Source organism: Nycticebus coucang, chromosome 19 (assembly GCF_027406575.1).
Source record: "Nycticebus coucang isolate mNycCou1 chromosome 19, mNycCou1.pri, whole genome shotgun sequence".
NCBI classification, from domain to species: Eukaryota; Metazoa; Chordata; class Mammalia; order Primates; family Lorisidae; genus Nycticebus; species Nycticebus coucang.
The window spans coordinates 42,624,687-42,637,094 of NC_069798.1; the positions used below are offsets into that span (position 1 = coordinate 42,624,687).

The 12,408-nt window shown below is 42.0% G+C and overlaps 1 pseudogene; it reads right to left on the reverse strand.

Moving 5' to 3' along the window:
- Positions 1 to 3,587: 3,587 nt before the first annotated feature.
- LOC128571706 (RING finger protein 212B-like) overlaps positions 3,588 to 12,408 on the reverse strand; it is a 34,729-nt pseudogene continuing 25,908 nt past the window's right edge.

Consider the following 12,408-nt stretch of genomic DNA (forward strand, 5'->3'; position numbering starts at 1 on the left):
TCCCAAAGCAATCTACCTATTCAATGCCATTCCTATCAAAATACCAACATCGTACTTTCAAGATTTGGAAAAAATGAATCTGTGTTTTGTATGGAACCAGAAAAAACCCCGTATAGCTAAGGCAGTTCTCTGTAACAAAAATAAAGCTGGGGGCATCAGCATACCAGATTTTAGTCTGTACTACAAAGCCATAGTGCTCAAGACAGCATGGTACTGGCACAAAAACAGAGACATAGACACTTGGAATCGAATTGAAAACCAAGAAATGAAACTAACATCTTACAACCACCTAATCTGTGATAAACCAAACAAGAACATACCTTGGGGGAAAAGACTCCCTATTCAATAAATGGTGTTGGGAGAACTGGATGTCTACATGTAAAAGACTGAAACTGGAACCACACCTTTCCCCACTCACAAAAATTGATTCAAGATGGATAAAGGACTTAAACTTAAGGCATGAAACAATAAAAATCCTCCAAGAAAGCATAGGAAAAACACTGGAAGATATTGGCCTGGGGAAAGACTTCATGAAGAAGACTGCCATGGCAATTGCAGCATCAACAAAAATAAACAAATGGGACTTCATTAAACTGAAAAGCTTCTGTACAGCTAAGGAGACAATAACCAAAGCAAAGAGACAACCGACACAATGGGAAAGGATATTTGCATATTTTCCATCAGACAAAAGCTTGATAACTAGGATCTATAGAGAACTCAAATTAATCCACATGAAAAAAGCCAACAATCCCATATATCAATGGGCAATAGACATGAATAGAACTTTCTCTAAAGACGACAGACGAATGGCTAGCAAACACATGAAAAAATGTTCATCATCTCTATATATTAGAGAAATGCAAATCAAAACAACCGTGAGATATCATCTAACCCCAGTGAGAATGGCCCACATCACAAAATCTCAAAACTGCAGATGCTGGCGTGGATGTGGAGAGAAGGGAACACTTTTACACTGCTGGTGGGACAAAAACTAGTACAACCTTTCTGGAAGGAACTATGGAGAAACCTCAAAGCACTCAAGCTAGACCTCCCATTTGATCCTGCAATCCCATTACTGGGCATCTACCCAGAAGGAAAGAAATCCTTTTATCATAAGGACACTTGTACTAGAGTGTTTATTGCAGCTCAATTTACAATCGCCAAAATGTGGAAACAGCCTAAATGCCCACCAACCCAGGAATGGATTAACAAGCTGTGGTATATGTATACCATGGAATACTATTCAGCCATTAAAAAAAATGGAGACTACATCCTTCGTATTAACATGGATGGATATGGAAGACATTATTCTTAGTAAAGCATGACAAGAATGGAGAAGCATGAATCCTATGTACTCAATTTTGATATGAGGACAATTAATGACAATTATGGTTATGGGGGGGGAAACAGAAAGAGGGAAGGAGGGAGGTGGGTGGAGCCTTGGTGTGTGTTACACTTTATGGGGGCAAGACATGATTACAAGAGGGACTTTACCTAACAATTGCAATCAGTGTAACCTGGCTTATTGTACCCTCAATGAATCCCCAACAATAATAAAAAAAAAAGAAAATAGCACATATTGAGTAGTTAGAATTGCTCTGGAAATCTTCCATGTATTTTAATACTCAAAACTGTCAAACCCAAAAGGAAAGTACTCTGAGTAACCTCAGTTTATATAATAGAAAACTGGACTATAGAATAATTAGGTAGTTGCCAAAATCATGGAAGTAGCGAGATGATGGCAGAATTCGAACCCAAGCAGTTTGGCCACAGAGTTCACACTTTTAACCATTACCATACTATACGCTAGACCAGTGTTTTTCAGCCTTATTTTGTTTTTAATCTCTTGGCACACTTGACCCTATAGTTAAACTTCCACAGCACACTTAAATTATGTGGCTAAAAAAAAAAAAAAAAAAAAAGAGAATAAAAAAGGGTGGCACCTGTGGCTCAAAGGAGTAGGGCACCAGCCCCATATACCAGAGGTGGTCGGTTCAAACCCAGCCCTGGCCAAAAACTGCAAAAAAAAAAAAAAAAAAGAAAGAAAGAAAGAAAAAAGAGTATAAAAAAGAATATACTTAGTTAAACCAGGCACAGTGGTTCACGCCTGTAATCTCAGCACTTGGGAGGCTGAGGCGGGTAGATTGCCTCAGCTCAGGAGTTTTAGAACAAGCCTGAGCAATAGTGAGACCTCCGTCTCTAAAAAATAGCCAGGCGTTGTGGTGGGCACCTGTAGTCCCAGCCACCTGGGAGGCTGAGGCAAGAGAACTGTGCAAACCCAAGAGTTTGAGGTTGCTGTGAGTTAAGATGCCATGTCACTCTACCGAGGGTGACAAAGTGAGACTCTGACTCAAAATATATATATATGTACTTAACTGTGCTTTGAACTTCTTTTGAAAATAATTAATGATCATTAAAAATTTCGAGGCACACCTAAGATCCTCTCATGGCACATAGGTTGAAAATCACTGTGCCAGACTCGGCTCAAAACACTTTAATTTCAATTCTGAGATGGAGGGAACATCTAGTTCAGTTTCCATTCTATTCTTCCAGCAATATTGTCCCAAACCACAGGACACTTGCCTTTCTTTATGATTCTGTCAGTGTCAAAGGAGAATATAGTCCTCCACCTGGAGCACATTAACTGATTCTGTTTCAGTGTACTCCAAACAGTTGGAAGCATTTCATGTATTAATCCAACAAGAAATAGTGAAGGAGGCAAGGTCCCTCCTTGCCAACAAAGAGGTTCACCACCTAGAGAGTGAGAGAGATTACAAGTAGAGTTGTCCGTCTAGTGTGGCAGGATAACTACGACAGTGGAGGGAAGCACAGAGCCGGGAGAGCTCCTAAGAGAGGGAAGGACTCAGACCTGGGAAGAGCAGGATTGATGGGAAGGTGGCTCTCAATCTTGGCTGAATTATCAGAAACATTTGGGGGAATTTTAAAAGGCTGCCAAGCCCAGGCCACAGACCAATTAGAATTTCTTTACTTTTTTTCCCCCAGTAACAGAAAAGCATCCTCTTTATCATCTGTATACTTTAGTAAGTTGAAAATCAGTGTCTTCAAGCTATTTTTTTACAGAAAGGAAAAACAACATATTTAATATTAACTATGCATAGAAGAAACTATAAGCAAATAGAAAAAGTATACTAAATTAGGACCAGGACCAGAGTTGTTACTTGTTAACATTGGCAATGGGATAATATATACTAAGCTAAAAAATGGAATTCAGAAATGAAACATCGTTAATGAGTATATTATTCTCCCCCAACCTCCCGCCCCGACTCTGAAGCATGATGCCAAGATTTATTTTTAAAATCTTCATTTCTAATTGTGGGAGATAAGGGGAACTATATGTCTTTTGGGAGAGATACATTTTCCTGAAGCACTCACTAGCCTTATCTAGGACCTGACCACTATCCTGGAAAGTGATACAGGGGTAAATAGTGTAAAGAGCCAGAGAATAAGGTACAAAGTAAAACCAAGAAACACAATGGGCACATTTTTCAAGGCCATCACGCCTGATGGGTACTGGATGCTCCAGTCCATCCTTCAGTAGTATGTATAAATCAGACCTTGAAGATGGTCTATCTGGAAGTGGCCCATGCTTCACTCTCATTGGCTAAGCCCATCTGCCTCTTGATGGTACAGAGTCTGCAGGACTGGTAGCTGGAAACCAGGAAGACTCTCTAGTGTGGTTCTGCAGTCCCTCTGACCTGTAAGATAGGCTGTGAGTTGAAGCTGGTGAAGGGGTTTCAGTGTAAGCGTCTCTGGGAGTGTTCCTTCCCTGCAGGCTTCTGTCTCCTTGTCCCAAGTTACTGAAACCCATCATTCTATAAGGAATTGACTCCACTGGGGAGGACTGACTGACCACTTGGCTGCTACACTGAGAACTGGATCATGGGGTGACTGTGATGCAGAAATAATGCCCACTGGTTGAGGTACCAACTTGGAGATCATGGAGATCACTTTAGGATGGCTAGAAATTTCTTCAGTTCTCCATTTTCCTTCCTTAAGACTGACAACTCTTTTTTCTGGCTGATCAGTGTTTGCTATGTCTCCTGCAAGGCTGTTTCTAACTTTGTAATTCTGTTTATAAAAGGCAATAAGGAGATCTGCTTTTTTCTTCTGGAAACTCCACACCTGCCACGGAAAAACAGGTCTTTGATATATACTTCCATAATTCCTTTCCCCTCACTTCTGGCAACAAAGGGAAATCCACCGATCTATACTTTATTACTAATTTTCTTCTGGAATATCTGGCCTAACTAATAACTTCCCCCGGGGGGAGGAGACAAGATGGCTGACTGAAGCCAGCTTTCCACAGAGGCTCCCATCCAGAAGGAGAGTTAAAGGATAAAAATTCAGCAAGTAACCTGGTGGATTTGAGCTGCACTAAGACAGAAGGTTGTAGAATGCACGTCAACCCCGCTGAGGCGAGCTGCGACCACAAGGATACAAACAAAAGGTACAAAATCCATCACCAAGCGGACAGGAGTCCCCTCCCCCATGGGAACGGCCCAGAGTGCCCCACAAACAACCGGTCAGAGTTCAAAGGTCCTCCCACTACACTCCACGGGAGAGACCCCCTAAAAACTGGACCTACCTCCCCTACTAGGGTGCCACGGTGTCCTCCTGCCAGGCATAAAACTGTATAAACTGTATATAGTCTCTACCTGGAATTCTGAGATCCCAGCACTCCCCTTCGCTCACACTGGGGTCTGGAGGCCAGTCCTGGTCGGTCGGCGGAGACGGGACTGCACCCAGGACTGCACCAGAGTGGCAGTTCCCTGAGGCACAGTGCGACAGCAGTCTTTTGGTGACAATACGGCCAGGCATAAAACTGTGTAAAGCTCTGTGTGTTCTCTGCCCGCAACCCCAGGCTCCCAGTGCTCCCCACACTCCCCTCTGCTGTCGCTCCAAAGTCTGGAGGCGTGTCCCCCAGGGATATGGACTCTTGGGCAACTGTTTGAGGGGTGTAGACAGTGCTGGGCTGCAGCCTGTCGGTGCAGACTCTGGGGTACGGGAGCAGAGAGAGGACGGTGGCCAGAGGGGAGCTACACGGGAGCAGCCGTTGCTTGAGCCATAAAGCAGCGGCCCTCTTTTGCTAGCAATACGGCTCACTACCAAATATTCTGAAGCCACACCCCCTGTCTCCCTGGGCAACCAGAGACTCTGAGTTTGCCTAAGGCAACTCCAGCTTGCAAACCAGGGAAACCACCAGGGTGGGGCTGACCCAGAGGTCCCCTTTACTAAACCTAAGACGCACCTGGCCCTCAGGGGATCGTCAGCCTATAGACAATACAGGAGCAAAGACAAGCTGATTTGGAGCTCAATTCAGCTTCTCTTCTGCAGGGGAACTGCAGAGTTGTTCTGTTCTGTTCTGTCAGTAACATTAATGAGGGGCAAGACTGGACCTGAGTGAAAACCCCTCAACCTTCATCAACTGCCCGAGGTTGTCAGGCCTCACCTCCTCCTGCTGGAGAGAGGCAGAGCGCAGCAGCCTGGTAGACTTCCTTGTGATTCAGGCAGGTACAAACTCTTGGAGTACCGATTCACTACAGGCAACTGGGTCAGCCAACTGCAGGGCTATCAGTGACTGGATGTGAAGTGGTGCAAGGTGGGGAAGGAGGCAGCAACCTTCCCAGACTGATTTATTGGCTGGGTGGCTTCTCCTGACTCCACGCAGCACTGGAGCAAGCCACACCAGAGTAGTCACCAGACCCCTGTGATCCAGTTCCCAGAGACCTCTTAAACTCTCTCACGCGAGACAGGTGCAGACTGAGACAATTGATTTGGACCATTTTGAACTGAACCAATCGCCTGAGGACAAATCAGGTGGTGCCCTGGGTGCACGGTGAAGGTTTGATTTTTATTCTCCAATTGTTTGCTGGTGGGGGGCGGGGTGACTTAATTGCTGATATTTCTCCACAGCTGAGAGTTCAATCCAAAGTATCTGTTTCACTAGGGTGGAACAGAAACCAGCTGAAAACAAAACAGAACCACTTAGCCCCACCACACCAGACAGGGCCCCAGTTTCTCAGGCCACAACACTGTACAGGCCCTCAACAAAGCTCCAGGGGAAAAAATCAGAGGGAATAAAACAACCATGGGGTGGAATCAGCGGAAAAACTCTGGTAACATGAATAACCAGAATAGATCAACCCCCCCAAGGAAAGATATGGCAGATGCAATTGAAGAGCCCATTCATAAACAACTGGCTGAGATGTCAGAAGTCGAATTCAGAATTTGGATTGCAGACAAGATTAACAAAGTGGAATTAGGAATTCGAGGAGAAATTCAAAAGCTGTCTCAAGAATTTAATGAATTTAAAGACAAACCACCAAAGATTTAGACACACTGAAGCACGAATTTGCAGCCCTCAAAGATATGAAAAATACAGTAGAATCCCTCAGCAAAAGAATGGAGCAAGCTGAAGAAAGGATTTCTGACATCAAAGATAAAACCTTTGAACGCTCCCAAACTCTCAAAGAGGAAGAGAAATGGAGAGCAAAAACGGATCACTCTCTCCGAGAGCTCTGGGATAATTCAAAGAAGGCGAATATCCGAATCATAGGGGTTCCAGAAACAGATGAAGAGGCCTCACTGGGCACAGAGGCCCTTCTGCATGAAATTATGAAAGAGAATTTTCCAGACATGCCTAGAGATTCTGAAATTCGGATAGCAGACAGCTTCAGAACCCCAGCACGACTCAACCCCAATAAGACATCCCTCAGACATATCATAATTAACTTCACTAAAGTTAATATGAAGGAGACAACAATGAAGACATGAACTATCAGAACCTCTGGGACACCACAAAGGCAGTTCTAAGAGGGAAATTTATAGCACTGCACCCTTCCTCAAGAGAACGGAAAGAGAGGAAGTTAACAACTTAATGGGACATCTCAAGCAACTGGAAAAGGAAGAAATGTTGAACAAGCCCATATCAATTTCAGAAATAGCATCAACCATACAAAACCTCCCTAAAAAAAAAAAGCCCGGGACCAGATGGTTTCACGTCTGAATTCTACCAAACCTTTAAAGAGGAATTAGTACCCATATTACTCAACCTGTTCCAAAAGGTAGAAAAAGAAGGAAGACTTCCCAACACGTTCTATGAAGCAAACATCACCCTGATCCCCAAACCAGGAAAAGATCCAACAAGAAAAGAAAATTATAGACCAATATCACTAATGAATATAGATGCAAAAATATTCAACAAGATCCTAACAAACAGAATCCAGCAAAACATGAAACAAATTATACATCATGACCAAGTCGGTTTCATCCCAGGATCTCAAGGCTGGTTCAATATACGTAAATCTATAAATGTGATCCAGTACATAAATTGGAATCATTTCCACTCAGATCAAGAACCAGACAAGGCTGCCCATTGTCTCCATTGCTTTTTAACATTGTAATGGAAGTTTTAGCCACTGCAATTAGGGAAGAAAAGGCGATCAAGGGTATCCATATAGGGTCAGAAGAGATCAAACTTTCGCTCTTCGCAGATGATATGATAGTATATCTGGAAACACTAGGGACTCTACTACAAAACTTTTAGAAGTGATCAAGGAATACAGCAGCGTCTCAGGTTACAAAATCAACATTCATAAATCGGTAGCCTTTATATATATCAACAACAGTCAAGTTGAAAAAACAGTTAAGGACTCTATCCCATTCACAGTAGTGCCAAAGAAGATGAAATACTTGGGAATTTATCTAACAAAGGACGTGAAAGATCTCTATAAAGAGAACTATGAAACTCTAAGAAAAGAAATAGCTGAAAATATTAACAAATGGAAAAACATACCATGCTCATGGCTGGGAAGAATCAATATTGTTAAATGTCTATACTACCCAAAGCAATATATAATTTCAATGCAATCCCTATTAAAGCTCCACTGTCATACTTTAAAGATCTTGAAAAAACAATACTTCATTTTATATGGAATCAGAAAAAACCTCGAATAGCCAAGACATTACTCAGAAATAAAAACAAAGCAGGAGGAATTGCGCTAGCAGACCTCAGACTATACTACAAATCAATAGTGATCAAAACAGCATAGTATTGGCACAAAAACAGAGAAGTAGATGTCTGGAACAGAATAGAGAACCAAGAGATGAATCCAGCTACTTACCGTTATTTAATCTTTGACAAGCCAATTAAAAACATTCAGTGGGGAAAAGATTCCCTATTTAACAAATGGTGCTGGGTGAACTGGCTGGCAACCTGTAGAAGACTGAAACTGGACCCACACCTTTCACCATTAACTAAGATAGACTCTCACTGGATCAAAGATTTGAATTTAAGACATGAAAGTATAAAAATACTAGAAGAGAGTGTAGGGAAAACCCTTGAAGAAATCGGGCTGGGCGAGTATTTTATGAGGAGGACCCCCTGGGCAATTGAAGCAGCTTCAAAAATATATTACTGGGACTTGATCAAACTAAAAAGCTTCTGCACAGCCAAGAACACAGTAAGTAAAGCAAGCAAACAGCCCTCAGAATGGGAGAAGATATTGCAGGTTATGTCTCCGACAAAGGTTTAATAACCAGAATCCACAGAGAACTCAAACGCATTAGCAAGAATAGAACAAAGGATCCCACGGCAGGCTGGGCAAGGGATTTGAAGAGAAACTTCTCTGAAGAAGACAGGCACGTGGCCTTCAGACATATGAAAAAATGCTCAACATCTTTAATCATCAGAGAAATGCAAATCAAAACTACTTTGAGATACCGTCTAACTCCAGTGAGACTAGCCTATATCACAAAATCCCAAGACCAGAGATGTTGGCATGTATGTGGAGAAAAGGGAACACTTTTGCACTGCTGGTGGGAATGCAAATTAATACATTCCTTTTGGAAAGAGATATGGAGAACACTTAGAGATCTAAAAATAGATCTGCCATTCAATCCTGTAATTCCTCTACTAGGCATATACCCAGAAGACCAAAAAGCACATCATAACAAAGATATTTGTACCAGAATGTTTATTGCAGCTCAATTCATAATTGCTAAGTCATGGAAGAAGCCCAAGTGCCCATCGATCCATGAATGGATTAATAAATTGTGGTACATGTACACCATGGAATATTATGCAGCCTTAAAGAAAGATGGAGACTTTACCTCTTTCATGCTTACAAGGATGGAGCTGGAACATATTTTGCTTAGTAAAGTATCTCAAGAATGGAAGAAAAAGTACCCAATGTACTCAGACCTACTATGAAACTAATTTAGGGTTTGCACATGAAAGCTATAACCCAGTTACAACCTAAGAATAGGGGGAAGGGGGAAAGGGAGGGGAGGGAGGGGGGAGGTGGGTAGAGGGAAAGGGATTGGTGGGATTACACCAGCGGTGCATCTTACAAGGGTATATGTGAAACTTGGTAAATGGTCTGTAAAGCAAGTGAATGATGCCCCATGATCGTATCAATCTACATAGCTATGATTTAATAAAAAAAAAATAAAAAAATAAAAAAAACATAAATTCCCTTAAAGCTACAAAATATAATAGAGGAGCAAAACCTAATAAAATTTTTGCCAATTTGAAAAAAAAAAAAATAACTTGCCCCAAACTACAGAGCTCAGCTTTAGGGAAAGATGAAGCTTTTCATTTCTAGGACACTGGATGTGTCAAATATCAAATATCATCTTTCATCCTGAGCAAGAAGACTGATATTGAAGGAATCTGTTTCTCAAGCTTAAAATTGATTCTAAGCAGTCTACTATTAACTTGGATTCTGCTTCTATATTTGTAGCTATTACAGAGCACTGGTGACCAATTTACTTTCCAAAAAAACACACAGGGTCACTTGTAGTCTGTATGCTGCTACAATAAAGGGCAAAAGGGCATAGAAAGAAATGACCTATTCCTGAATTTTATTTCTGTGCATGGACACATAATTTTATCTTTTGCCTCACTTTATCATTTGCTTTACTAGTGTGCCCATCATGGGATTACTGAATCATACCAAAAGTTAATATTTAGAAAGAATTTTAGCTTTGTCAGGTTCTACATTTGAGTACACAGCAGTATTTATGTCTCATCTGCTTCTTCCCTGCTCAAGCTATAAACTAAGCTTTTCTCTAGGGTCCTTCTCTAGATTTTGATATTATTCTCATAAACTTTTTTTCTCACCTAATTTGCAAATTGCTTTAGCTACCTCACTACAAAATTGTGCTTAAAAGTTTATAGTCTCTAGCTTCCTTGCAACTGGGAGTGGTAAGTCTGGGGAGACAAGACTCCAGTCATCTCTGGCTAGTGGGATCTGCCCAGAAACATTCCTTTGAGGACAAGGAGTCAGCAGGAGAATTATGGACCCCAAGAGGAGGACATAGCATTGGAAAACTGGCAAGTGTTTGCATGTGTCTAATCCTGCTGCAGCTGTAAGTACAGCAGCACTGAGACTGCAAACTGGAAAGGCCTTACCTGTGAACTGTTGTGGTGTTTTTGGACTTGGTACCCAGTTGAACTGCCGTGGGAGAGCTTGGGCAGGAGTTTGGAGAACTTTGGGCATTGTCTAGGGCCCCAGACTGAGCCGTTGAGCCTGATGGAGCTAATAGTGTTCGCCTGTGGGCCGCAGGGAGTCATTGTGAGAGAACTGCCCCATCAAGCTCCGCCCTCAGGGTCACACAGCAAGGATTGGGTGGGAGCTAGTAGTCTAGTGACTGAGCAGCCTAAAGGCAGGGACTGACCCGCCTTACAGCCTTAACCCTCAGGGGCAGAGTGAGACCGGTTTTGGCACACTGGGTAAGTGGATAGCCACTTCAGCAGTGATCCCAGCGACAAGCACTTTCCTGGGAAAGCTTCTGCTTAGCCAAGTTTAGAAGTTTAAACTGCCTTTTAAGAGGGCTGAAGAGAGATTTAGGTTCTCCACCCTGTGGGGTTTGAGAAATCAGTAGAGGACTCGATTCATATCACCACTGTGATTAACATCTCATACCCCAGATCATCACCTGTTGCCCAGACAATATTCAACAAGATATATATACTTTTTGTTTTTTGTTGTTGCTTTTGTTTTGTTTTTTAATTTCAACCCTTTCCCTATAGATTTTTCTTTTCTTCTCTTTTCTTTCTCCCATTTTCTAGTCTAAATACAATTTCCCATCGTTGCCTTTTTCAATAATTAGAACTTCACTTTTGCTAGTGTTCCTACCCCTATAATTTAGTTTTCCCCCCAATTTTATCCCATAAAGTTTTCTGTTTGCATGTTTTGGTTTGATTTCTAGCATTTTTGTCTTTCCTCTCTACTTGGTAGAGGTATGGTACTGTGTCCAATCAGGTTAGCAAAGAGCTGCTGACCTCAAGGGAACCACCCAACCTGGCACCCCCAGAGGCTGGGTTTTTTTTAAGGTTGTGTCAAAGTACCCTACTGTACACCTATATTGCTCTTTCTCCCTCTTTCTCTGCCTCTCTTCTTTTTGTCAATATTCCCTTTTACCCACCACCTCTCCTTTCTCTCCTTTCCTTCCTTTCTTTTTTTTCTTTCTTTTATCCCTTCTTGCTCTTCAACCTCCTCCTCCTTATGGTCCTGTACCAAAAGGACTCATCAAAACCCTAGTCCACAGGCACAGCAACGTAAAGAGCAAGAGGAAGTGAAAGGAAAATTAGGGCAAGGAAACAGATAAAAGAAATCACTCATGAGGAAGAATCAGCAGAAAACTCCTGGCAACATGAAGAACCAGTCCAGAGCAACCCCTTCAAGGAACCATGAGGTAGCTACAGCAGAGGATTCCACGTACATAGAAATGTTAGAAAAGACAGAAAGGGAATTTAGAATACACATGATGAAAACAATGAATAAAACGATGGAAACAATGAAGGAAACTGCTGATAAAGTAGAAAATAACCAAAAGGAAATCCAAAAACAGAATCAAATAAGAGATGAATGATATGAAGAATATAGAAAGGATACAGCAGAGCTGAAGAAACTAAAACAGTCAATTAGGGAACTTAAAGATGCAATAGAAAGTATCAGCAACCGGTCAGAACATATAGAAGAATTTCAGAGGTAGGGGACAAAGTTCTTGAGATAACTCAGATAGTTAAAGAGGCAGAAAAGAAGAGAGAGAATGCAGAACGTTCACTGTCAGAATTATGGGACTTTATGAAGTGTTCAAACATACCAGTTATAGGAATCCCAGAAGGGCAAGAAGAATGCCCCAGGGGAATGGAAGCCATACTAGAGAATATTATAAATGAAAATTTCCCACATCTCACCAAAGATTCTGACACACTGCTTTCAGAAGGATATCGGACCCCAGGTCGCCTCAACTCTAACCGAGCTTCTCCAAGACACATGGTGATGAAACTGTCCAAAGTCAAGACAAAAGAAAAGATTCTGCAAGCTGCCAGGAGTAAGCGCCAGTTGACCTACAGGGGCAAATCCATCAGAGTGACCG